Here is a 26,081-nt window from a genome sequence, read left to right as displayed (position 1 = left end):
GTCAAAGAGGACTTGTGATACTTGGAAGCAGAAGCAAGATTTGTTGGTCAAGGATACAGGGGAAAAGGGTGCTGGGTCAAGTTGGAGGCTGGAAGGGATGGTAAGATCTCTTCAATTGTAAAATATTAGAATCCTAAGTCCCAAATAGTTTGATAGGAATGGAGTGTGTTCAGCCTGTCTCTTCAAGTAGCCCCCATTGGGTATCACGGTAAGCGAATGTTTCTAAGTAAAGTTTTTAGAAGTTTCTGGATTCTACTTCATTTACGGAAGGTAAAGAGGGAAGTAACTGGCCATCTAGTGCAGCTCACCTTTAGGCAAGTCAGACAGCTGCGATAGGGAAGCCTGGCGTCGATTTATTGATGAGGAGCAAACTAATGGCTCTGTCCAATAAGCCATGCATTTCCTTGAGGGAAAATTTCAGAATTCCTGTGTTTGTGCCCCAGTGTCTTTTATACCTTTATACCTTTTAGAGCAAAGGTAGAAAGGGTTCATTTAACTTTTTAATGTCTGCATAGTAACCAAGAGGTCTTCTTCTTGTCTTTCATGACTAATGTGAGGGGTGTGGGATGTTCAGATTCTCTTGAAGGTTCTATGATAATATTTGACTAAAATAGGGGACAGGGGGGACAAGAGTGAGTCACATCTTGCTGTGGTTATGAAGAAAGAGTGTAGCAGTCAGCCTCAGAATGACCTCCAGTAATCCTCGCCCCCTGGTATACATGGCTTGCATACTGTTGGTCCTCACATTGCATTTACATTTGTCCATATGACCAGTAAAATACAGCAAATTTTGACAGTGTGTAACTTCCCAGGCTAGGTCATGGCTTCTGCCTTGGCCTCTGGGATTGTTTGTTCTGGGGGAGCCAGCTCCCATGTTGCGAAGGCCACTCAAGCAGCCATGTGGGGAGGAACGGAAGCTTCCTGCCAAAGCCAACACCCACTTGTCATCCAAGTGGGTGAGCCACCTTGAAAGTAGATTCTCGGCCCCAGGAGAGAGCCATCAGATAATGGCAGTCCTGGCTGATATCTTGACTACAACTTCATAAGAGACCCTGAGCCAGAATAGCCCAGTCAAACTCTTCCTTACCAACGGACACTGTGACAAATATTAATGGTTTCAGGTTCGAGATAATTTGTAACATGGTCATTGGTAACAGCAAGTCTAATCATAGGAAGGCTTCCTAGCATAAGCCCTGTGGGTTGGCACCTTTGTGTACTGTATCCTTGGGAAGCCAGACAGGCAGTTTTCTTGTTATGTTGTAGAAGTTGGCAAACTAGGGTCCAGGGGACAAATCTAGCTCTCCTCAGGCCACATCTTTCCACACCGTTTGTTCATATATTGTCTATGGCTGATTTCTTTCCACAATGACAGTTGAGTAGTTGTAACAAACTAGACAGTTCAAAAAGCCGAAAATATTTACTACTTAGCACTTAGAGAGGAAGCTCTGTGACTCCTGTCCTAAAGGAACTTACAGTCTGATGGAGAAATGTCTCTTACACATGAAATGTCTTTCTCACACACACCCTCCCTATGCAGGAGCCTGGAGCGCACACATGCTACTTCATCTGTCTGGAGAGCTCTCTCTCCCTTCTTCATCTGGCCAACTCCTGCCCATCCTTTACAACTCAGTTCAGATGCCATCGCCTTCCATCCAACTTTTACCTGGCAAAATCCCTCTCCTTTAAGGTTGGCTTATCATCACCTCCTTCCCTCACTCCTCCAAGCTAAGCAAATTCTAACAAGTGTTTTCATATCTCTTTTAGAACGGTAACAATCACGTGATGGGGTTTTATTTAGTGTCTTTCTCCCCCACTGGACTGTGAGTTCTATAAGAACAAGGGCTGCATATAATTCATTTTATAACTTCAGAGCAATATTCATTTATTTATTCATTGCAAATACTTACGGAATGCTTATTATTTGCCAGATAATTGGCTGCCACTGGGATACACAGAGAAAGAGATCGAGTCCTTGACCTTAGGTTGCTCTAGGATGGAACTGGCATTAGGATCTAATAAGATGGAGATGTGTACAAGCTGCACTGTGAGCATATTGGGTGTTGCCATATAAACATCTACAAAAAAAATTGGTTTTCAATACTTTCATAGCACTTACTATGTGTCAGACACTGTACTAAGCACTTACATATAATTTATTTACTCTTTACAGATGAGGCAAATACTACAATTACTTCCATTCTATAGGATATAGAGACCCAGAGAGGTCAAGTAACTTACCCAGGGTCACAGAGCTAAAAAAAAAATGTTGAATGAGTTTCAGAGCAATTATTTAGTTGAATAATTAATTCCAAAACCTCAGAAACAACACAAGTATAAAGAATAGGGATAATGCTGCTCCTTTCTCTTTGAACACTAAGTGGATGGTTCCTGTCAAGCTGGAAATTCCTGCTTCAGAGGCTTTTTGATGATTTTGTCCTATGCTTGGCATTTTATTTCTAGGAATTGCCTTCTGGAAGATTGTGCTGTTTTAATAATCGGGCAAGCCCGGTTTCCTCATCAAATTGTACCATTTGCCACTTTGAAGTCATCCCAAGTTATCAGTTTTACATTCCTAGGGCCCTGGGTTGGGGGACAACACATTCAACAGCAAAATTACTCCCCTTCTTCTAACTGTGTTTTGACTTTTTTTCTTGCTATAGTCAACAGGAGAATGGATTGTCTACAGCTAGGATGTGAAATGGGACTCTGATCCCTTCTCTCTGTGTCATTTGTCTCTAGCTGTCATCTCAGCTGTGGATTAATTGGTTCAAACTTTGGGTGTCACTCAATGACTTGGTTTAAAGAGATTGTGAGTAAACTACTGATGCTGGTTCTGACTTAAAGAAAGCCACTGCCTTCTGTAGTGTGACTCATTTAACTGCATTCTATTGTCCTTTCTAGGAATGAAGACTGCGCAGCTCAAAGCTGGTTCCTTTTAAAAACACAGAAGTAGGTATTATGAACCACTTGTTCACTCTGTTTAGGTCGCTTGTTTGTGTTGGGTTCAGCCTTTCTCCCAAAAGATGTGGGTGTTTTCTGGTAAAGGCTGGGGGTGGGGGAGTGGGAGAAATATGCTGCTGAGGACAGTGATACAGCTATGTCCCTTGCTCAAGAGTCTTAGTTCAGCAATTCCCTTCAGAGGGAAAGGTACAGGGTGAACGGATAAGGAGGAGATGTCAAAGTAGGTGGGAGAGGGAAAAGCCAGTATATCCATTCATGTTTTTCTGCATATTCACCATCATTCGAAAAGTCTTGAAAGAATCAATTATGTGCCAGACCTTGTTGCCAATCAGAGACAGACATGGTTCCTGCCCTCCTGGACCAGGGGAGAAGATCAGAAAATAGATAAATAAAATGGCTGCAAATTGTGGTAAGTGCTGGTAGGAAATAAAGAGTGGGCTAATATACAAAATAATCGAGAGTAGAGGATGGGACAGGAGGTTTATTTTGAATCGAATAATCTGAGTAGGCCTCTCTGAGAATGTAAAGGATTGAACATGGAGGATAATGGACCTGAAGGACAAAGAAGGCAAAGGAAAATTCTAGACAAAGGGAATGGATGGTGCAAAGGCCCTAAAGCTGAGGTCAGGGCAGGCTAACTGAAATCATCTAAGCTGCACTTGTGGGGGCCTCCAGCCTTCCTGGCTGGATTGCTTTCTCCAAAAAGTATCCACCTGCCCCAGGCCCATGCCTTCTGGTGCTTCTCTTTGTTTCATCCAATATGCTCCTGGTGAGAGCTTGAGAACCAACTTTGCCCAAATCTCCAGTTCATCTGGGGTCTCAGACTTCAGCTACAGCTCAGAGGCAGACTAGCAGATATTCATCAAAAAAGGAGGATATTTGGGGACTTGGGGTCCCTTTTCTTTTATTTTAGAACAAGCAGAACTTGGTAAATCTTACTGTTACACATTACTTAGGTTCTCTGGGTTCAAATCCTGGCTCTGCCACTTGGAAGCTGTAACTATACATGTTCCTTAACAGCTCTGTGTCTCAGTGTTCTCATCTGTAAAATAAGTCTTAAAAAATCTGCCTCATAGGATTGTTATGAGAATTTAATTAGTTTATGTTAGCTAAGTGCTTAGATCAGTACCTGGCATATAAACGTCCAACAATCATGTTGCTGTTATTATTACGATTTATCACACTTAAGCTGTTGTACCCCCTGATTCCTGGATGGCAGTGAAGGTGGGGTTATCATTCTCCACGTGCTCATCTCCCTGGGATCAAGATATACACTTGATTATATAATTCAATTCATAAATCATTTTTATACCAGGTACTGTGTTGGACACTTGGCTGCAACATTTCCTTTGATGCAACAATCTTAAGAAGTAGGTATTATTATCCCCATTTTATAGATGCAGAAACTGCTGTTTAAAGAGTTGAACTGACTTACCTAACATGATGAAGATAATAGGATTCCTAGGTCCAGCACTGAGATTCTGAGTCAGTAGGCCAGGAAAAGGCCTCAGAATCTGCATTACAAGCACCTCCCGAAGCTTCCTCACGCTGATGAGGGTGACCTCTTTACTGTACTTTGGAAAACTATGGCCTAGATGATCTCTCAGGCTGCCTCAGGCTGCAAAGTCTGTGAAGATGATAAAGTCCATACATGCTGAGTACATAGTTGAGTGGGGAAGGCAGTTTGCTGCTGTTAATGTTGTTCACAAGAGAATTAACTCAGCTTATGGCACTGGTTCCCTGCTATGGTCATTGTCTAATGAGTACACTGGGGCTGAAAAATGTCCCCTGAGTGCTACGCCTTATGTAATCCCTGTTCACAGTTTCACATCTATAGTTCAAAAAAAAAAAAAATGTTCTGAAAACCAAAAGTCTTAAGTTTGGGGCAACTCATTTTGCAGTCAAACCTGACCAAGCTGAAGTCAGGTTATTTGCAGATATTATTTAAACCACCTGCTGTGAAGATGTATACATTGCACTACAAAATTATTAATATGCTTGATTATGGAGTTGTATTAACGATCTATAGTTATAGAACAAATTATCCCCAAACTTAATGGCTTAAAACAACAAACATTTATGGTATCATAGTTTCTGTGGGTCAGAAATCCACAAGTGGCTTACCTGGGTGGTGTCGACTCAGGGTCTCTCATGGGGCTCTAGTCATCTGAAGGTCTGACCGGGCTGAGGGGGGCCTTTGCAAGATGGCGCCCTCATACAGCATTGGCAGGAGAAAGCACAGTGCCTTTTGTGACCTTCTCTGAAGCATCATGCTGTCACTTCTGCTTTGTCCTGTTTCTTAGAAGAGAGTCACCGAGTTCAGCCCACACAAAAGAAGGGAAGATTTAGGTTCCAGTTCTTGAAGAAAGGAATATCAAAGAATTTGTGGACATATTCTAAAACTGGCACAGGAGTGCTACCCATAGACAGTGGGAGTGTTCTGTTAGATATAAGATATGGAGCAGCCTTATCGTACTAAAGAATTCAATAAAGATTGTGATATAATTGTGAATTGCATTTGGCACCAACAGTTTTGGATACAAGGTTATGTTTCTGTAGTATCATGGTAAGCTGGAAGTATGGTTTTTACTACTTCAAATAAGCTAAGGAAACATAAAATGTTTTAGACTATTTTCAAGCTGGAAGGAATCTCCTGGATTATCCAGTAACTAGAGTTTAAGCTCATCTCCTTCACTCTACAGATGAGTAACTTGAGACTCGGAGAGGAAGAAAAAATTGCGAAGAACACACAGACTATGTTTCAGACACTGCTAAGTGCTTTAGATATATTGGTTTGTTAAGTTCTCCCAGTTTTACTGACGAGGAAAGAAAGGATCAGAGAGATGAGTAGCATGGCCTAGATGAGACAGCTCTTGTGTTTTGGAGACAGAGCTGAAACCCCTATCTCCCAAAGTCAGCCAGAGCCCTGCACATGTAACAGCCCCTCTCGTGACCAGTGGATATGACTGCAGAGCTGGCAAGGCCTAAGCACCATATCCAGGGGGATGAAGATGAAGGGTCTTCCGTCCACAGATCCAGGGTTCTCTCGAGTCTGTAGGTCTCACCTGCCTTCGGCTTCCCTAGCTGGTGTTTAACCTGAGAGTCTCCTCTGAAACCAAACAAGAACCCAGAATTTGCAGAAGCAGTGCATTCTGCAAATTAACTCACCCTATGCCCATTAACTCACCCTCAAACTGGGATTCTGAACTTCCAGCTAAGTGGGAACTGCTGAGTTTTGACAGGATAGGTTCCCACTTTGGGATGCCCTCTCAGGGTACCTCAGACATGTCTCACCTAAGACATGTTCAAAACAGGACCTCATCCTCTGGAGACCAGCACTGGAGAGAGCCTTCCCAAGGGCTGTCAGCTTTAAACTCTATGAGGGCTGTGCCGTCATTAAGACCCTAAATTAAAAAGTCATAATAACAGTGGTTGTAGCAATAAATTCAATTAGGACTCTCTCAGTGACACATGTCAACAAATGCAATCCAAAATGACGCAACCTAAAAAGGAATTCATTGAAAAATCCAGATGTAGAGTTGATTTCAAGTGTGGCATATGACTGAAAATCAAATGTTTACTGGTTCCACACTGCCTCAAGACCCTCAACAAGGTTGGCTCCCAGTTACCTTTCAGGCCTATGTCCTGGTGAACAAGCCTCCCCACAGTCGACTTCAGCCACACCCTGCTGCAATATGCTCACCACTCCCTCTCCCGCTTGTGTTTGCTCAGCCTTATTCTCTGGGCCCCTAATGGCCTTTCTTGTCTCTTCACATATTATTACAGCAGTCCAGGCAAGAGCCAACAAGGAGCTGAGTATGTGACTGTCACCACATGCTGGAGAGCAGGCTCTATGTCACCTGTGTTTGTGAATTTCATTCATTCCTTGAAATAGTCCTTCAATGACCATAAGTAGATTTCCTTTACGGCCAGATCCATTATGTGTCGGTTCTGAGGACAGAACAATGAACAAACACAGGCATGGCCTGACCCTCCTGGAGTGTATGGTCTGGTCAGAGAGGCTGACGATGAACTAAAAGCAACACAACTAATGATTTACAATTATGGGAGGTGTTATAAAAGGACAAGGACAGGGTGCTAGCTTCTGCCGTGATGAGCGTATTGCCCTGCGGCTGGGCAGCGCTGGGTTCAAAGCTTGGTTCCTCCATCTCTCAGGTGAGAGACCTTAAGCAAACTTCTCAGGCTCTTCAAGCCTTGGTTACCTCATGTATAAGTGTGGATAGAAACAGTTATCCACCCGTAGGATGGCTAAAGAGGATTAAAGTTAATGTGGTAGGTGGAAGTACCTACCAGTGCCTAGTAGGTAACAGAAGCTCAGAAGGATCACTTCATTCTCCCACATGGTGGGCGCAATACATCCAGGTGGGCAGCATTGCTGACCTTGAACCCATCAGCCCCTGGCAACATGATGGAAGATATGGGGATGCTGATTTGCTGCATGCAGAATGGCCATTTGATCTGTGATAAAGCCCTTTAGGAAATGTTCATTTCTGAGAGCAGCATGTCTGCCTTAGCATTTTGGGACGCATTGCCCTTCCCTCTGTTAACCCACCCCCAACTTGGCTTCTTCTAGGCATGTAGAAAACAACCCCCAACTTGGCTTCTTCTAGGCATGTAGAAAACAATCTCTCTATAGTGCATCCCCCAAGGAAAAGACATTGCCTGGCATGTTACCAAATGTCTTTTTTGACTTTCAGAGGCCAAGGTGCCCATATTCCTTGTAACTCCAGTGCAATCTATACCTGCCAGGGTCTTTCTCTCACAAGATTCTTAAGGCTTTGTCATAAACTTTTCCTAAACTTTTCCTAAACATCCAGCAGTCATGGCTTGAATGCCTACATGTGCCAGACACTGTACCAGGTGTTAGGACTAGAATATAGAAGAGAATAAAACCCACCCCCTACCTCAAAGGCATCCTAATCTTATGTGAAGTTAGAGAGATAAACAAACCAGTGCCATCTTTGTTTAAGGGGCTAGAATCAAAGTAGCACAGGCCATAGGGTGGGTGCACAGAGGCAAACCAAGGCACCTTGCCTGGGAATGCATTCTGGACTGTGCTAGGCAGAGGCCAGGCCTTGGGGTCCAGCCCTTGCCCTACTGCTTGGTGATAACTTTTACTTACTGAGCACCACTGTGTCCCGTGGTATAAAGTGTCAGGTACTCCTGCTGCTTCATTTAATCCTCATGACAATCCTGAGGATTTAGAAAAGTGTCTGACTCATGGTAAATGTTCCATAAATTTACCTATTATTATTCTATATTCTCTCTCTTTTTCTCTCTCCTCTCTCTCTATCTTCCCCACCCCCAAACACACACACACTCTATTATTTCATAGTGGATTAAAAAAATCAGGTGATGATGTGAGGTCAGAAGTCCATAGGGTCTAGGAATATGTCGTTTTAGGCAGATTCCCTAGGAGGCCCAAAAGGCAGCTTTGGATTTCCATTACTGGCAGACTGGATAGGCAAAAAGTGGTGGATTCACACAATGGGATACTATGAACTAGAAGCAATAGTTTAGCTACATACATAGTGCTAATGGAGTAGGAGGGCTGGATTACTGGCTCCTTCTGAAGGGGGCTTAGCTCCAGCAGATGGTTGCCCGGTGGGAAGGCCGACTACGACACAGTAGTATGACTCTTTCTCCTTCTGCCTTCCTGGAATTGCAGAGGCTAGAAAGGTAAAATCCCTTTCTCAGGCTCCCTTATAGGTTCTGGGTATGATTAGCATCTGCCATTCAGAGGTGCTCACAGGGGGCTCAACTTGAGTCGAGTTCAGGGGAGGATGAAGGTGAGGTTACCTGTAGCTGGCAAGTCTGGCTGATGCAGAGCTAGCAGTGAGAGTGGTAGCTCCCTGATGCTGAGCGCGGCTAAGGTGGTAGGAGCTGGGAGTCAGCAGTTAAAATACCACCTGGGGGTCTTCTGTGGGGGGCCCAGCCTAGAGCCTGCTCCTCCATTAGTTTTGTAGGCATCTAATTCCCCACGCAGGCACACCTCAGAGATGTTGTGGGTTTCTTTCCAGACCACAGCAATAAAATGAGTCTCGCAATAAAGCGAGTCATCATAGTTTCCCTGGTGGGAGGCCTTGCCTTCAGTGTGTAAAAAACACATCTGTGAAGAACAATCAAGTGAAGCACAACAAACTGAATTTTGTATTCCTTTCCTGCTTAATATACCTAGAACGAGTTTTCTGTGTGTGTGTGTGTGTGTGTGTGTGTGTGTGTGTTTCCAAGATTTCAGTGTGAAATCTGATTTGTAAATATGGACTTGGACAAAGCATCTAACCTTTCTGGCTTCCTCACCTATAAAATGGTTGTATGAAACCACTTCCTATGGTGTAATGGAGAAGATTCCATGGAATAGCATTTGCAAAGTGCCTGTCATATAGCAGCTGCTCAATAAAGGAAAACTTGTGTACCATAAAAAGCATGGGTTGTGTAGTAACTGGGTTCAAACTCTGATAATATTGCTTACCAGCTGGGTGATCACTTAAAACCTTCTGTAGCCCTGGGAGGCGTGAATGAAAAAATACCTATTCTTGTATTGTCTGCTCTTGGCTGGTTTTGGTGAAGATTAAAGAGCTAACATGTGTATAAAGATGTCCAGCTGGCCTGCCACATAGGATTCTCTTCTCAAATGTTAATTCCTTTCTTTATCTCCCATTCCCTCCAATTCATAGTGATATTTAATATGCTTGTAATAATGAGGATGGTTGCAAAGAAACTAATTAGGTAAACAGTTGTAAAGGATTCAATTACACAGCCAGCCATGTGCTCCCTAATAGGAGACCGACAACTTTTTTTTTTCTCCATAATCCAGGAAATAAAGCTGTATCGGCTGTTTCAGTGGGTGTGTCTGGGTGCGTTGGAGACCGTTCTGCTCACCCTCTTTCCTGCCACCACTTGTCCTTTCTTTTACCACCAGAGCCGTGACTCAGCTCTGCGTCAGAAGATAGACCGTGTGTTCTGGGCATCTGGGGATTGCCAAGTGAGATAGGAGTGTATTGTGGAAGGGAAACCCTCTGATATCCTTGGAAAAGTGCAACTAAGGTGGAAAAGAGAAGAGATGATGCTGGACACATAGTAGGTCTGTTGGTTTGTTAAGAGTTGCAGGAGCCTGGTGTTATCCATGGAAAGGTGTGGTCAGGTGCAGAGTATGGAGGAGAGTTGGAGCTACAGAACTGTTGATGGAATAGGGGAAGTAGTGGCATTTTAGGATTACTCGTTAACCTTTCTTGCTGTGATATATACTTTTTGGCAAGAAGTGTAACCAATGGAATGCATTGAAATGCATTTGTCGATGTCATCGATAGTTGCCCCACTCTATGCTCCAGTAAGTGTTGGAGGGTGTTCTATTTTTATTTTTATTTTTCCTGCATTTTTTGACAACTTTTTTTATTAGTTTCAGGTGCACAAAACAATGTAATAGTTAGCCATTTATCATTTATATCCCTCGCACTGTGTCAACCTCCCTCCCCCATCCACTACCCCTCTGACATCGCACACAGCCATTATATTTCCACTGTCTCTATTCCTAATGCTGTACTCCACTTCTTGTAACCATCTATATATATAGAGAGATGTATATATACACACACACATATATATATAATTATAGTTGACATTCATTATTGTTCAGCTTCAGCTTCAGGTGTACAGTGCAGTGATCAGGCATCTACATCTTCCCTGAGGTGGTCTCCCTAACAAGACAAGTGTCCATCAGATACCCTACAAAATCTTTACAAGATTATTGATTACATTCCCCAAATTAACTTTCATAACCCTGTGGCAATCTTGTGGTTACTGACTGTGCTTTCTAATCCCCTCATCTTCTCCCTCATCCTCACCTCCCCCCACCATCTAACAACCCTCAGTTTTTCCTCTATGTCTCTGAGACTGTTTCTGATTAGTTCATTCCACTTATTCTTTTCTTTAGATTCTGTATATAAGTGAGATCATATGGGGTTTGTCTTTCTCTGTCTGACTTATTTCACTTAACATAATGTTCTCTAGGTCCATCCATGTTGTTGCAAATGGTAAGATTTCTTTCTTCTTTATGGCTACGTAATACTCCATTGTATAAATGTACCACAGTTTCTTAATCCAGTCGTCTAACGATGGGCATTTTGGTTGTTTCCATGTCTCGACTATTGTGTATAGAGCTGCAATAAACATAGGGGTGCATACATTTTTTTGAATTGGAATTTTGGATTTCTCTGGATAGATATTGAGAAATGGAATTGCTGGGTCATAAGGTAGTTCCATTTTCAGATTGTTGAGATACCTCCATACTGTTTTCCATAGTGGCTGCACCCATCTGTAATCCCACCAACAGTGCACAAGGGTTCCCTTTTCTCCACATCCATGCCAGCACTTGTTGTTTGTTGATTGATTGATGATACCCATTTTGACTGGGGTGAGGTAGTATCTCATTGTGGTTTTTATTTGCATTTCTCTAATGGTTGATGAGGTTGAGCATTTTTTCATATGAGTGTTTGCCATCTGTATGTCCTTTTCAGAAAAATGTCTCTTCTTGTTCTCTGCCCATTTTTTAATTGGATTGTTTGTTTTTTTGGAGTTGAGTTGATTGAGTTTTTTAATAAATTTGGAATATTAACCCCTTATCGGATATATCATTGGCAAATATCTTTTCCCATTCAGTAGGATCCCTTTTTGTTTTATTGATGGTTTCCTTTGCTGTGAAAAAACTTTTTAGTTTGATGTAATCCCACATGTTTATTTTTTCTCTTACTTCCCTTGCCCGAGGGGATATATTAGTAAAAATCTTACTCTGGGTAATGTCTGTAAAGTTTCTTCCTATATTTTCTTCTAGAAATTTTATGGTTTCAGATCTTACATTTAAGTCTTTAAGCCATTTTGAATTTATTTTTGTATATGGTGTAAGAAGGTGGTACAGCTTTGCATGTGTCTGTCCAGGTTTCCTAGCACCATTTATTGAATAGACTGTCTTTACCCCACCATAAATTCATGCTTCCATTGTTGTAGATTAAATGACCATATAGGCATGGATTTATTTCTGGGCTCTCTATTCTGTTCCATTGATCTATGTGTCTGTTTTTATGTCAGTACCATGTTGTTTTGATTACTGTAGGCTTGTAGTATAATTTGATGTCAGGTATCGTTATACCTCCCACTTTGTTCTTATTTCTCAAGATTGCCAAGGCCATCCCGGGTCTTTTATGGTTCCACATAAATTTTAGTGTTATATGTTCTATTTCTGTGAAAAACATCCTTGGCAGTTTGATATGAATTGCATTGAATATGTATATTGCCTTAGGCAATATGGACATTTTGACTATATTAATTCTTCCTGTACATGAACATGGTATGTGTTTCCATCTATTTGTACCTTCTTTAATTTCTCTCTTCAGTGTCTTATAATTTTCTGAGTACAGATCTTTTACTTCTTTGGTTAAATTTATTCCCAGGTATTTTATAGTCTTTGAAGAAATTGTAAATGGGATTGTTTTCTTAATTTCTCCTTCTGATATTTTATTATTGGTACATACAAATGCAACTAATTTCTAAATATTAATTTTGTATCCTGCTACTTTACTAAATTCATTTATCAGCTCTAATAGTTTCTTGGTGGAGTCTTTAGGTTTCTCTATATATAGCATCATGTCATCTGCATATAAAGACAATTTTACTTCCTCCTTACCGATTTGGATGCCTTTTATTTCTTTCTCTTGTCTGATTGCTGTGGCTAGAACTTCCAGCACTATGTTGAATAGAAGTGGAGAAAGTGGGCGACCTTGCCTTGTTCCTGATCGTAAGGGGAATGATTTTAGCTTTTCCCCATTGAGTATGATGTTAGCTGTGGGTTTATCATATATGTTGATATGCCTTTATTATGTTGTGGTATGATCCCGCTCTTCCCACTTTCTTAAGCGTTTTTATCATAAATGACTGCTGGATTTTGTCAAATGCTTTTTCTGCATCTATTGATATGATCATATGATTGTTATTGTTTTTTTTGTTAATGTGGTGTATCACATTAATTGATTTGCAGATGTTGAACCACCCTTGCGTACAGGAATGAATCCCATTTGATCATGGTGTATGATCTTTTTAATGTATTGCTGAATACTGTTTGCTAATATTTTGTTGAGGATTTTTGCATCTATGTTCATTAGAGATATCGGCCTGTAGTTTTCTTTTTTGGTAGTGTCTTTGTCTGATTTGGGGATCAGGGTGAGAGTGGCGAGGGTATTCTGTTTTTGTTTTTTTAATTCCTCCCAAAGCCTAACAATGATGATTAGCACACAGTGATTGACACACACCCTGTAATTTACTGTTAACATAGGCAGGACATCTTGTGGAGACACTCGGCCATTCAACAAATGTGTTGAGTGTGCACTATGTTCCTATAGGCACCTTGCTGGAGTCTTAGGAGATAAAGATAAATAAAACAGTCCCTGTGCCAACGGAGCTGACATTCTAGAGACAGACAGAAGCAGGCACTCAGCTAAAACTAATCGCGTACCTACTATGTTCATACACTTATTATGTTCAGGCTCTGTGGATATAATAGTAAGTAAGATTTGGTCCCTGCCTTTAAAGATCTTATAGGCTGTTGGGGTGGGGGTGGTACGAAGGAATTATGAGATGGACAGGCAGTTACAATCCGGTATGCTTCAAGCTGCGGTGGGTAAAATCTCAAGGGACAAAGGAAGATCTGGCAGGCACCCTTATACAAAATGTGGGGCTGTGTGTGTGTGTGCGGGGAAGGGCTGTCCAGGGTAGAATGTTCAGTTAAGAAGGGGTGAGCACAAATGATCCAGATGACAAGGAGGGGGTAATGTGTGTGTTCTTGTTGCTGAAGGTGGGGAGAAGGCATTCCAGGCAAAGAAAGCTGTGCTGGTACAAGAAAGGACCTGGAGGCTTGAGAGGACAGGGAAAGTTCTATATTGCTGGAGGGCAGGGTGCAAGACGGGCAGGGAGCGGTGGGAAGTAAATTTGAAGCAAGTTGGGGCTGGATCTTGCTAAAACTTGTTTCTCATGCTAAGAATCTGAACTACATTCTGAGGGCAGTGGGAAACCAGAGAGGTATTTAAAAAGTTAGATTGAATCACCAATTCCACAACTATTTACTGAATGTTAAATATGAATGTGTTTGCTACTGGACGAGATTCTGGGAACTTAATGGTGTGTAAAACTTTTTTTGCCCAGGTAGAATTCATGTGTAATGTGAGGAAAGTTAAACAACTGATTTTTAGCAAGGAGAATGTATAAGGCAATATTTATAGAATTAAAAATCAATTAAGAATCATCATACACTACAGTCACCCAAAATAAATATGGCAAGTGCTGTGAAAGGGCCTCTAAGTCGGATGGTGGTAAAATGCCAAATAATGGCTAATAATAATAGTCACAGACATTTGGTAAGCGATCACTGTGCAGCTGTCATCATGCTTCTTGCGGATTAGCTCATTTAATCTTCAAAGCAATCAGATGAATGAGTTTTATCTCCACCTAGGGACATACGTGTGACTCCAAGGCTTGTGCAACTCATTAAGATTGCATTTTGATTTTCAGGTCTTGGTATTAGCAACTGTGATATTAAATTGGATAATGCCCCCTCCCCCCAATGTCCACAGGCACTTCCTAATCCCTGGAACCTGTGAATATATTACCTTATATGGCAAAAGGGACTTTGCAGGTGTGATTAAGAAGTTTGAGATGGGAAATTACCCTGGATTATCCAGATGGTTCCAATGTAATCACAAGGGTCCTTATAAGAGGAATGCAGGGATGTCGGAGAGAGTGGAGATGTAATGATAGAGGTAGAGATTGGACTGTTGGGCTTTGAAGATGGGAGAAGGGACCATTAGCTAAGGAATGCAGGAAGCCTCTAGAAGCTGGAAAAAGCAAGGAAATGGATTCTCCCGCTTCCAAAAGGAATAAAAACTCTTCCATCTCTTTGATTTGAGACTCTACAAACCATTTCTATCTTCTGACCTCTAGAACTGTAAGAAAATAAATTTGTATCATTTTAAGCCACCTTATACGTAGTAATTTGTCACAAATTGTGGCAATAGAAAACTAATAAAGCAATTTTTGGGGGTATTTATCTCACAACTGGGTCATCAGAATACTCTATTTTGCATAAACAAGGACAAACTAAGTGTTTTCGAAGCTTGTAGAAGATCTCCAGCTGGGGGAGTGGATCAGAAAGCAAGTGCGGGTAGAGGAAATGAGAGAGAGTGTTTTACGTGAAGGCACTTGCAGAAACAAAAGCATAGGGGTGGGACAGAGAAGGCACTCATGAGGGAGTGTGGGGACAGAGACAGGAGTGCAGTTTCTAGGCTCTCATGTGGAAAGGTGCTGGCTCAGGTAGTAAATGGCCATCAACTGTGATTGGATGGCCATCAGCTGTGGCTAACTGGCCATGAGCTGTAACCAGCGAGCCATTGGCCACTAATATAACTACCGTGGCTACGCTAGCAGAAAATGGGGGCTAGCAAGAAGATGGTAGCTGAGCTAGCAAGAGCGGATTGCAATTGGCATGGAGGATTGCAGCTAGTAAGTGAGATTGGTTGGCAGAGAGAAGTGGATGGCAGGTTGCGTGTGGCTCCTGCCTCCTGTGTCTCCAACCCAGCTGCCAGCAAGAATATAGTGGTATGACTCTCCTACCTACGGCTCCGTGGGTGTTCCTTTTTGGCCTAAAAAGGAGGCCTTATGTGGGGGACTTTGAAGGTGTGGGGAGTGGGACCTTTATGTGGGAAGTGGGACCAGAGACCCCACATGACACCCAGCACGACAGGGAGGACACATCAGAGAGGCAGAGTGTGACATAGGGCTGGGAATTTGGGCTGCAGTCAGACCATGAAGCCTGACCCTTAGGCATAGGAGTTCTGACTAGGCAGTGAAGAGCCACAGAAGGGTTTTGGGAGGGGATATGACATAATCATGTAGCGTTTTATGAAGAATTCTCTTCATGGTTGGGAGCGGTAGAAGGCTGAGGCAGAGAAACCAGTTCTGAAGCTTCTACAAGTCTTAACTAGGCTGGTGGCAGTGAGGAAGGAGAGGGGAGTCTCCCTGCTATAAATAACACTGAGATAAACGTTCTTGTACACCAGCAGTTCTCTAAGTGTGATCCCCGGATCATTGTAGTGTCCTTGAAACCCTTTCAGAGAATCCTCTAGGTTACAAACCATTTTTCACTCTGAGCCTTTCAGTGCACAGTCAAGTTTTTCAGATGTTACGTGTGTGGTATCACTACCGACTCAATGCAGAAGGAGTATTCAGCTCTTTTCTATTGAGCCACACATGACAGAGACGTGAAAACATATATTCACATTATTTTTGTTTTGAAAACTATTTTACAAAAATGCTCTATATCCTATTAATAACACATAACGACTTCTAATTTCTAAATGAGTATATATTTAAATATTCCTTAGTATTTATTTCTAAGATGGCAAATCTTGATAGCTACAAGCCATATAAACAAGAGCTCTTTGGGGGGTCTTCAATAAATTTTTTAGGAGTATAATGAGGTCACGAGACCAAAAAGAGTGAGATTTGCTGTTGTACACAAATCTTTGGAACTGTCTGTGTTTATTCACTTAGGATAAATTTCTAGACTTTAGTCAAAGGATCAGTCTTTTAAATCCTGGAAGAAGCGAGGTAGATGTGATTCTTCCCAACTGACAGAAGAGGCTCAGTGGGGTTAAGGCATGTGCACAAGTGCATACACCTTGTGTGATTGCAGTAAGGGCTGAAAGCCTCACGTTTGAGCCCAGGTCCGGGCTTTTTCCATTGTTCCGCATGCCTGAGAAGGGTTGGGCCTACTGAAGGGAAACCTCAGAAGGACGGGTCCTCAGGCTGCATCAAGCCCCAGAGGGTTTGGGTGCCCTCCAGGCTGGCGCTTCCCAGCCCGGGTTCAGGGCTCCCTCTAGAGGCTGAGAGTACATTCTACACCATTCTTGCTCCATCTTCCTGCTACCGCAGCTGAACTTTTAGCACCATAGTCGAAGTCCACAGCGGCCTGACGCCTTGAAGCAGAGGATGTGCAACAAACAGAGCTCCATTTTCACATGAGGAGGCTGTGGAACTGAGACGCATCATGTTGCACTGATGAAGCCACTGAACTGACCTGAATCTTGCACAACTGGGGTCACTTGACCTCTCTGGGTTTCAATTACTCAGCAGGAAACAGCCTATCTAATCTAGTCACAAAGATCCTTCCAGCTCTAGCAGCCTATGATTCTAGGTGCGAATTTTTCCCATGTCTCACGCCAGTGAGAGGAGATGTCAGGGAGAGGGCTTGGTTCTCTGGGATGCTGTCTCTAAGAGCCCTCCTTGCCTCGATGGCAATCTGACTTCAGGATGAGTCTTTGTAATTATGGAGCTCAATGATTCTGTCCTTTACTGAGTTCATTTTTGAAGACCTTCTCTACAACTCGTTCATTTACTAAGAAAACAACCCAGCATTGACTTAGACATGTGTCAGGCACTGGGCCAAGGGCTATACGTGTATTTTCTCACTTGATCCAAAATCCGATAAGGTAGGTGCTAGCATTTTCCCCATTTTACAGAGGAGAAAACTGAGGCCCAGCAAACTTCAGTCACTTGCCAAGATCACAAAGCAACTGTGGCAGAACCAGGATTCAAAACGAAGTAGTCTGGCTCCACAGTCACAACACTATACCTAGCCCTAATAATAAGAGTTTGCATTTTTTGAGGGTTTGCTGTGTCCTTGGAGCTTTATGCACATCTCACGTAATAACAGCAATTCTATAAAGTATTATTATCTCAGTTTTAAAAGGAGGATACTTATTCTCAAGTTACCCTGCTACTGAGAGACAAGTTGAGATTTCATCTCTGGGACTTCAAAGCCTGTGCTCTTTTCATCATGATTCAGAACCATCTACCATGTTCCCCCCAAGATAAGGCCTAACTGGAAAATAAGCCCTAGCGTGATTTTTCAGGGTGACATCCCCTGAACATAAGCCCTAATGTGTCTTTTGGAGCAAACCTTAATATAAGACCGGGTCTTATTTTCGGAAAAGCATGGTTTGTGCCAGAAAAGATGAGGATGGCCAATTGAGTCTTCAAGGAGCTTATGTTATAGTCTCCTTTTGATATAATGGTACTTGCAGACTTTTACTGAGCACTGTTCAAAGCTGTTACCGTATGACCTCATTTAATCCTCACAACAATCCACTGAGGGAGATCTGATTATTATCACATTTCAGAGATGAGGCAATCAAAGCACAGGTGAGGGAGGGGTTAAATACATTGCCTGCCATCCCTCCCACACGTGGTAAATGGTAGAGCTGGGATTCAAACCCAGTAAGCCTGGCTCCAGTATTCATGCTTTTAACCACTACATTATCCAAACAGCAAATAATTCCTACAGAGATGCAGAGGCCACTGGCCAGGGTTGAAGATAGCCGAAGGGAGTAAGCCCACCCTGCAGAGAGATCCCAAGGATGGCAGGGAGTTGTCACCCCTGAGCTTCGTCCCTCTACTGGCATTCCAGCTGCACTTGGAAACTATGACTCCTCCTCAAATCTAAGAGCTAAAAGTGGAATTCAACAGGCTTCTCCCAATCTTTCTCTAAATGTATCTTCCTTGTCAATGTTGTCATTCTCTCACACCACAAGAACCCAAGTCTGATGGCTAATTTGTTGGTGCTAGAGGACTCTGTTAAGGAAGATTCCATGTATTGTGCAGTCAGCACCAACAGGGCAGAGTGGTATGACTACTTAAAGCATTTCTGTCACGGGAGTAAGGGGAACTGACGGCATTGCCATGTGTTTGCTATCTCTGGAGTGGGCTCTGTAATAAGAAAGGGTTAAGGAACTGGGTCGTGAGAGCAGGTGCTGACAGGCACCGGGCCAGTGGGGGCCATGACTGAGAAAATGGCTCTTCTTGGGTAGAGAAGGCAGGTGCTAAGGCTGGTAGAGAAGCCAGGCTTAGAGAAGAGGCAAGTGTGGATAAGAGACATCAGCCTGGGGCGCTAACGTGACGTTGCCAAGCTGGGGAAGAATGGCCTAGAGAAATAACAAGGAGCAGGTGATTTCTTGGTTGAAAGCCATGGAACAAAAACATGAAGCCCCAGGATGGGATGAAGCAAGGGCCAACCTCACACAAGCAAGGATTTGTCCTGAGCTGCGGAGTTCTCCTCTGAAGAAATACAAAGCAGTGGTGCCTTTCAACCGAGTAGAATAGGGTTCTCAGATAAGCTCCAATGGGAATGAAGTCATCCAGGCTAAGTGGGTAGAGGTAGTAGAGGTAGAAGAGAAGAGGTGAGTGGGGGCTTCACTTGTGAGTACAGTGACCATGTGAGTGAGTTTGAACATAACAAGAGAGATTGAAATAAGAACGGAGCTGTGACTGTCTCATGGAACCCAAGGGTGGGAATGGGCCTGGAACCTGGGAACCAAAGCATCGTGGCAGGAATTCTTACTGTCTCCTGTCTCTGCGTCTCTATGCTTGTGTGCTGTGTTCTGTCCCCTCTCCAACAACTGTCTTCACTTCTTAGCCAAGTGTTAGAATGAGGTTCTCTCTCAAGTCACAGTTCCAACCAAAGAGTTCAACAATACTTTGGGTCCCAGTATCTAATATTGGGGAGTGAGAATCTGATTGGCTCATCTGTTGTCCACCTCTGGGCCAATAAGGTAAGGCCAAGAAGGCAATGCAGACATACCAGTGAACGGCTCATTTTCATGAGTGTGGCATGGGGGTGGAGGTTGTTCCCAGGAAAAAGGATTGAAGATGGCTTGTGGGGCTAGGAAAATACCAGAAATGGCATTGACTACAGTGTATAAAAACAGAGCACTGAAAAACATCAAGATTGATTGGACAGCAGAGAGAGGAGCTGGGGAAAGAGAAAAAGAGTCTCCAGACAGTTAAGAAAAAAACCATGAAAGAGAAAAGGGAGTTTATTTAAAGAAGGAGGAAAGCATAAAACGTCAAATGTTATGGAACAGTAAAGAAGGATGAGCAGCGTCAGAAACTATTTGATTACAGGAAGTCTTTGAAAACCTATCAGAGAGTACTTTAAGGAGCAAGTTGGTGAAGAAATCAGATTTCTACAGGTTAAATGATGGCGTTGGTTGTATTTTTATAGGTAAGTATAAAAATGTTTAATGCTAGCTGTGTTGTCAGCTCTGGAAACAGAATCCACCTGTTCTGTGTTGAGTTGGCATTATTCAGAATTTAATATATATTGTCATAGAAACAGTAAACTTCCCCCCACCCAGGGTAACACATTATATCAAATATGTAAGGATTTATCTACATGGTTTAGATTATACAAACATATATTTTCAAAATAATGTTGAAAAAGTAGGGAGCAGGAATCTAAAAGTCCAATAAATGTAGAAGATATGCTCAATTTTACTTGTAACCATGGAAATGCAATGGAAAAATATGATGAGACATAATTCTATACTCACCAGATTCACAAAAATTAAAATTCTAAGAGCTGGCCAAATGTGGAACAATAGAAATAATTCTCAAAAACTGCTGGTGAGAGAATAAATTGGCAGAGCCAAAAAGTTGCCAATTCATCTTACATGTAAGAGGGTCCATTTGCTTGGAATATATGCGGTGATGGCACCCCTTTCCCAATTATGCAGTGAGGTGGTCTGCCCTGGAAAACAGCTTGGGAATTTTTAGGTAAGTTGAAGGTTCACATATCTTATCACACAGCAGTTTCACTCTTGGGCATATAGCTAGAGAAATCTATGTATTTGTGCACAAGGATATAAGTCCAAGAAATAGACCCAAACGGTAAACAATCCAATGTCCATAAAAAATAAAGTGGAAAAACAAAACTGTTGTTCATCCTTATGCAATTACTGGTAGCCTGGTCCTGCTCACGCAAATTTTGGAGTTGAAGCAAATACTGGTTTCCAGGGGTTTTGTCGTAGGTGTTATCCAAAGGTTTTTGGTTTTATTAACCTAGTTGCTGTGAATGTTTTTCATTGTGGGATTCAAGGAGATGCGAAAACTGCTCCACCACCTCGTCGCACAACTTGGTAAAGTTATGAAAAAAATCATTGAATTATTTACTGAAAATGGGTGGGTTTTATGATGTATGAATTAAACCTTGATACGGCTAGGAAAAACCTCCACACAACCTTGGACTATACCACTGACATCTTGCCAGAATTCTCTTTGTCACCTAATCAACTAAGGTGAACTGGTGAACTAAGGCTTCCCAGACATCAAAGGAAAACCTCAGTGACCGAGATCACAAGGGCTGCCTCTGTCCCATTCTCCTCTCCTCCTGGGCACGAGGAGCAGCCCTTGGATTGAGCCCTTATGGCTATTGAAATTTGATCAGAAGTGATACGTGCTGCTTCCAGGCTGAGGCATTTAAAGCTGGTGTGCTATCTCAACCCTCCTCACCTTTATCACTGCAACCCTGGAAGCACTGAACTCAGCCTGTTCTAGTCTGCCCACCTCAACGTGTAATGGAAAAGAGAGTGGTAAAGGCAAACAAAGAGGAAGGGCAGCTCGGAGGAAACAGAAACAATTCAGAGAGAAGGAAAACAGAACTATCAAAAGTCTCCTTCTCTATTTGTTTTACTTTGCAAGTCTGAATGCTCATATCCCAGATTTGCTTTATGAAACCACATTGATGTGGACCCAAATAAATAACTTTTCTATTTGTAAGACCGTTATGCCCTCGGCTCCGTGTGACGGTCAGCTGTTTGTGCAGGTGACCTAAGTGCACACTTTCGCAGAGCCAGCATGATGCTGGCCGCCACTGTTTACTTTACCGGTCATTTCTAGGACAGCAAGTAGACCCAGTGACACCTCTATTGAGTGTCTTCATGGCTAAGACTTCTGTTTTTCTGACCTTGGGATGATGGTTGGAAACCACACACAATCCTTTGGTAAAACAGACAGCCCACATGTGAAAAACAGCAAGTGAAAAATTAGGCAAACTGAGCTAGGGGACCTGGAACAAATGACAGCAATGTTAACGGCAGTCATAAGACCAGGGATGTGAAATCCTGGACTGATAGTGGAGGGGCTGTTCAGCCTAGTGGTTAAGCATTGGGTGAGACAGGTTTGATTGAAGTCCCCTCTCTATTATTTATTAGCTGTGAGGCATTAGGCAAGTTCCTTACCCTCTCTGAACCTCTTCCCTGCCTTAAGAATTAAATAAAATAATACATATAAAGGATTTAGTGTACTGATGCTAGCACTAGCAAACATTGGTTAAATGCTGGGCTGGGTGTCCAAGGCTGTGGGTTCACCTCTTAGGACTCCCTTCTGAAAAAGAAAATTACTCATCCTTGCAGTTTGACCTCCCTTGACTGAGGTCAGGGGATTGGGTAGCACACTTGCTTCAGGCCCGTTGTAGCTTAACAAGACTTGGAGAAGCCCCCATGGAGTTGGTGCAAAATAGAATTATAGGGAAATGTCTGCCAAGAGCAGAATTGCAATGGAGAAATGACTCCATCATTAGCTGTGCATTCAATTGATCACATTAGCTATTCTCACTGAAATGATTCTTCAGTAAAAAGAAAACTTGCACACTGTGGCCAAATGTTCCACAGACAACATTGCTGACAGGGTGGGTATAGTCATCTGTGCTGTGGATACACACCTTTGTCTCCCTCCCCAGAATTTGTTGTGGGGTGAGGCCAGGCTGAGCTGCGAGCTGGGGAAGCAGACAGGGGAGGGCAGGGAGGGCAGCCTGAGGGCTGGCTGTGGGCTCCGGCCGCCTGTGTGAAAGTTGCTGTCTCCTGTTGTTTTGATCCTTCCAGGCACAGAGCATTTGCATGTTCTTTGCAAAACTCTTTTTTAGAACTCATACTGAACCACCCCTCCACAAAGACGGTGAACAAAGGAACTTGGCCAGACATCTGGATGGGACATCCCCCAGGCCCCTCCACCCCAAAGTGTCCTTAACTACACTCATCATGTACCTCCCAAACCTGTTCCTCCTCCTCCATTTTCTACTTCAGCGAATGACTACTTTCAGTGACCATGCTGAAACCTGGGTGTCCTCTAGCCTCTTCCCCTCTCTCCCACCACTGCCCTTCTCTCTCCATGCCATTCATAAACTCTGGCTGACTCTTCCCCAGAAACACACCAGTGTTTCTCCTCTCCACCAAGACAGTTCTCCTCTCACCTTGACTTTGCCAATGGCTTCTCTAAGTGGACACCTGCGGTTAGCCATATGCATGCACCATTTCTCCACAGTTCTCCAGAGCCTTCTTTCTAAAATCATGTGTACGCCCTACTAAAACTTTGGTGACATTATTAAAAAAAGAAGGGGAGAGTGTAAATAATAGGAAACGTAGCTGTCTTTGTCACATACAGCATGTGAATGAAAAAGGGGTTCTACAGAAAATAACCTCACAGAGTGGTCTGATCATAAATTCCTAACTGGACAGGTCATGGTGGGTAGTCACGCCTCAGGCATGTAACTTTGTGAATGACAAGTTCATTTTTGCCTGAAGCAAGCCCTGTCCATTGTTTGTGTGCGTCTAGGTTAACATACCTTTGAAATGATTCTTTTCAGACCTCTCACACAAGAAAGCACAGAATCTTGTCAACTAGCATGTAATCCAATCCCTGCCTTGCTTTCTCCCACCTTGATGTAATCTCCCCTACTTTCTTTCCTTAATTCAAAATGCATCAAAGAAGTTGCAAACTGCTATGGTAAGAAGCATTTTTCTCAGCCTGTTGAGATCTTGCTTCCAGATATATTCTCTGTTGGTTGAAATCAATTTTTATAGAAAGTCTCTATAGGTTTGGATGCTGTTATACCGATAAATACGAGCCAGGCACTGTGCTAAACAATTTACATAAATCTCTCACTTAATCATCAGGCTTTCATGGCATAATCACATAGGACTTGACTTCAGTGCCATTCCCTCTCCTTTTCCCCCAGTAACTCTTTTCTCAGGGGCAACTTCCTCCTTGAGGCAGCAGCCAGACATCTTTGTTCAGTGGCTTTATGGAAAACATTATCATTATTTCCTATTTAACAGATAAGAAAAGAGAGGCTCAGAGAGGTTAAGTAATTTGTCAAAAGTCACACAGTAAGTGATGAAGCTTAATGTTATTTTAGGTAGTCTGACTTGGTAGACCATGTATTTAACTAGTTACACCATGCTAAGGATGAGTAACAAGGTTCTCGTACCTCAGGACAAGAGGTACCACTTGGGTTAGCAGGAGAGATAGATAGAAACAAATAACTCCTATGAAACATGATACCTTCGTTAATTAGGTATGACTGGTATTCTGGAACTCTGAGGAAGTTGAGCCAGTTGTTTCCTTTAGCATCTCTACACACCACACAGTCTGGCTTTTGTATAGCATCAGCATAGTCTTCAAAATCATCAGGTCTGAATATTTCCTTACAAATATTACAAGATTCTGTACATTTGCAGAACGGGCCAGTGGAATGATTGTTCCCTATCTAGCTGTGCTCTTGTGCCCCCAAATTGCACCTCAAGTCAGTGTTGGGCTTTTCAATTCTGCTATTGGAATCACGCACAGATTCTCACAAGCTCTGTTCCTTGGCCATTAGTGAAGTTGCAAAGGGTCCTCCGTCTATGGAGTTACAGCAGACAGTCCAACAGCTCAAAAAAGCAACACCCTCCTCCCCCCATAGATCCATCCATCAGCTCTTCTCTCTCGGAAAAATGCAGTTGGTTCCTAAATGGGCCTGGCCTTCATTTCCTTGGGAGCACTCTGTGGATATGTGTCTGAAACTTGTGCCATCTTTCCCTCTCTCTCTTCTCCCTGTCTCACTTTCTCTTTTCCTTCCTCCTTGAACATATATCAGGCATTTATTTCTGCCAGGTACAGTGCAGGGAGCTGGGATGCAGGGATGAATAAGACATCGACCTTGTCCCTAGAGAGACAACATTTCCAAACTGTAGCAGGCAAGAACATGGAATTTAGGACCTGGTGTCTCAATCACTACTTACTAGCTTAGTGTCTTCCTTCCTTCCTTCCTTCCTTCCTTCCTTCCTTCCTTCCTTCCTTCCTTCCTTCCTTCCTTAGTGTGCTACTTAGCTGTGTGATCTTGCCAAGTTACGTAATCTCTCTGGGTCTCAGTTTCCCCATCTATAAGATGGCATAACATAGGAATCTATCTTACAGGGTAGTTGCAAGAGTTACAAAAGGATTACTTATAAATGCACTTAGAACAGTGACGGGCACATGAAAACGTTATGTATTTAATGTTGGTATTTGCATACAGTAGAGTATAATCCTAAAAGCTGTATTTTGGTTCCCTTTATTCTCCTACGATAAATCACACATCATGCTGAGAGTTGCCTGGCACATAGTAATCTCTCAATCAATATAGTTAGCAATGATCATCATTGTCATTGTTGCAATTTGAATGGAAAACTAGAGTATTTTAGGTAAGCCGTTATTTCCTTCTTCACTGCTGAAGCATGAGGAACACAAAACTGATCTGTTAAGGGAATTTTCTGACATGACATCTTTTGTGTCAAGAGATAGAACAGCGGTGAAAAGCTAGTTGTAAGGAGAGGCTGCGAGGCTGAATTACAGAAGGAAAATTGCCATCTTTGTTGGCTTGTACTGAGTTCTCTCCCCAGGGAGCCAAAAAGTGGTAATAAGTCATATAGTTACACCTGACAAGACTGGATTCTGGGCCCACTGACTCTAACAGGCGGTTAACTGTGTTCAGCAGAGGTGAAAGAGTTCAGCACTCCCCTGCCTAGCAAAGGTGAAAAGAAGAGCAAATTTTAACCAAGCTTCACCATTCACAGGATGCATATTGTGTGTGTGTGTGTGTGTGTGGTGTGTATGTGACGTATATGTGTATGTGTGATGTGTGATATGTGTGCAGTGTGTGTGTGGTGTGAATGTGTATGTGGTATGTGTGTGTAGTATGTGTGACGTGTGTAAGTGTGTGTGATGTGTATGCGTGTGTGGCTGTGGTATGTATATGTGTGTGGTGTGTGTGATATGTGTATATATGTGGTTTGTATTCGTGTGATATGTGTGTGGATGTGTGTGTGTGTTGGAAAAGAGAGGTCAGGGACCCTGATTCTTATTATCAATAAGGAGGAAAGCATTTTAAATTACTCTTGGATTGGCTGTCTTCTACTGGTTGGATC

The sequence above is a fragment of the Rhinolophus hipposideros genome, assembly GCF_964194185.1.
Source record: "Rhinolophus hipposideros genome assembly, chromosome: 8".
Lineage (NCBI taxonomy): Eukaryota > Metazoa > Chordata > Mammalia > Chiroptera > Rhinolophidae > Rhinolophus > Rhinolophus hipposideros.
The sequence above is the reverse complement of the archived record's forward strand: the minus strand, read 5'-3'. Positions refer to the sequence as shown.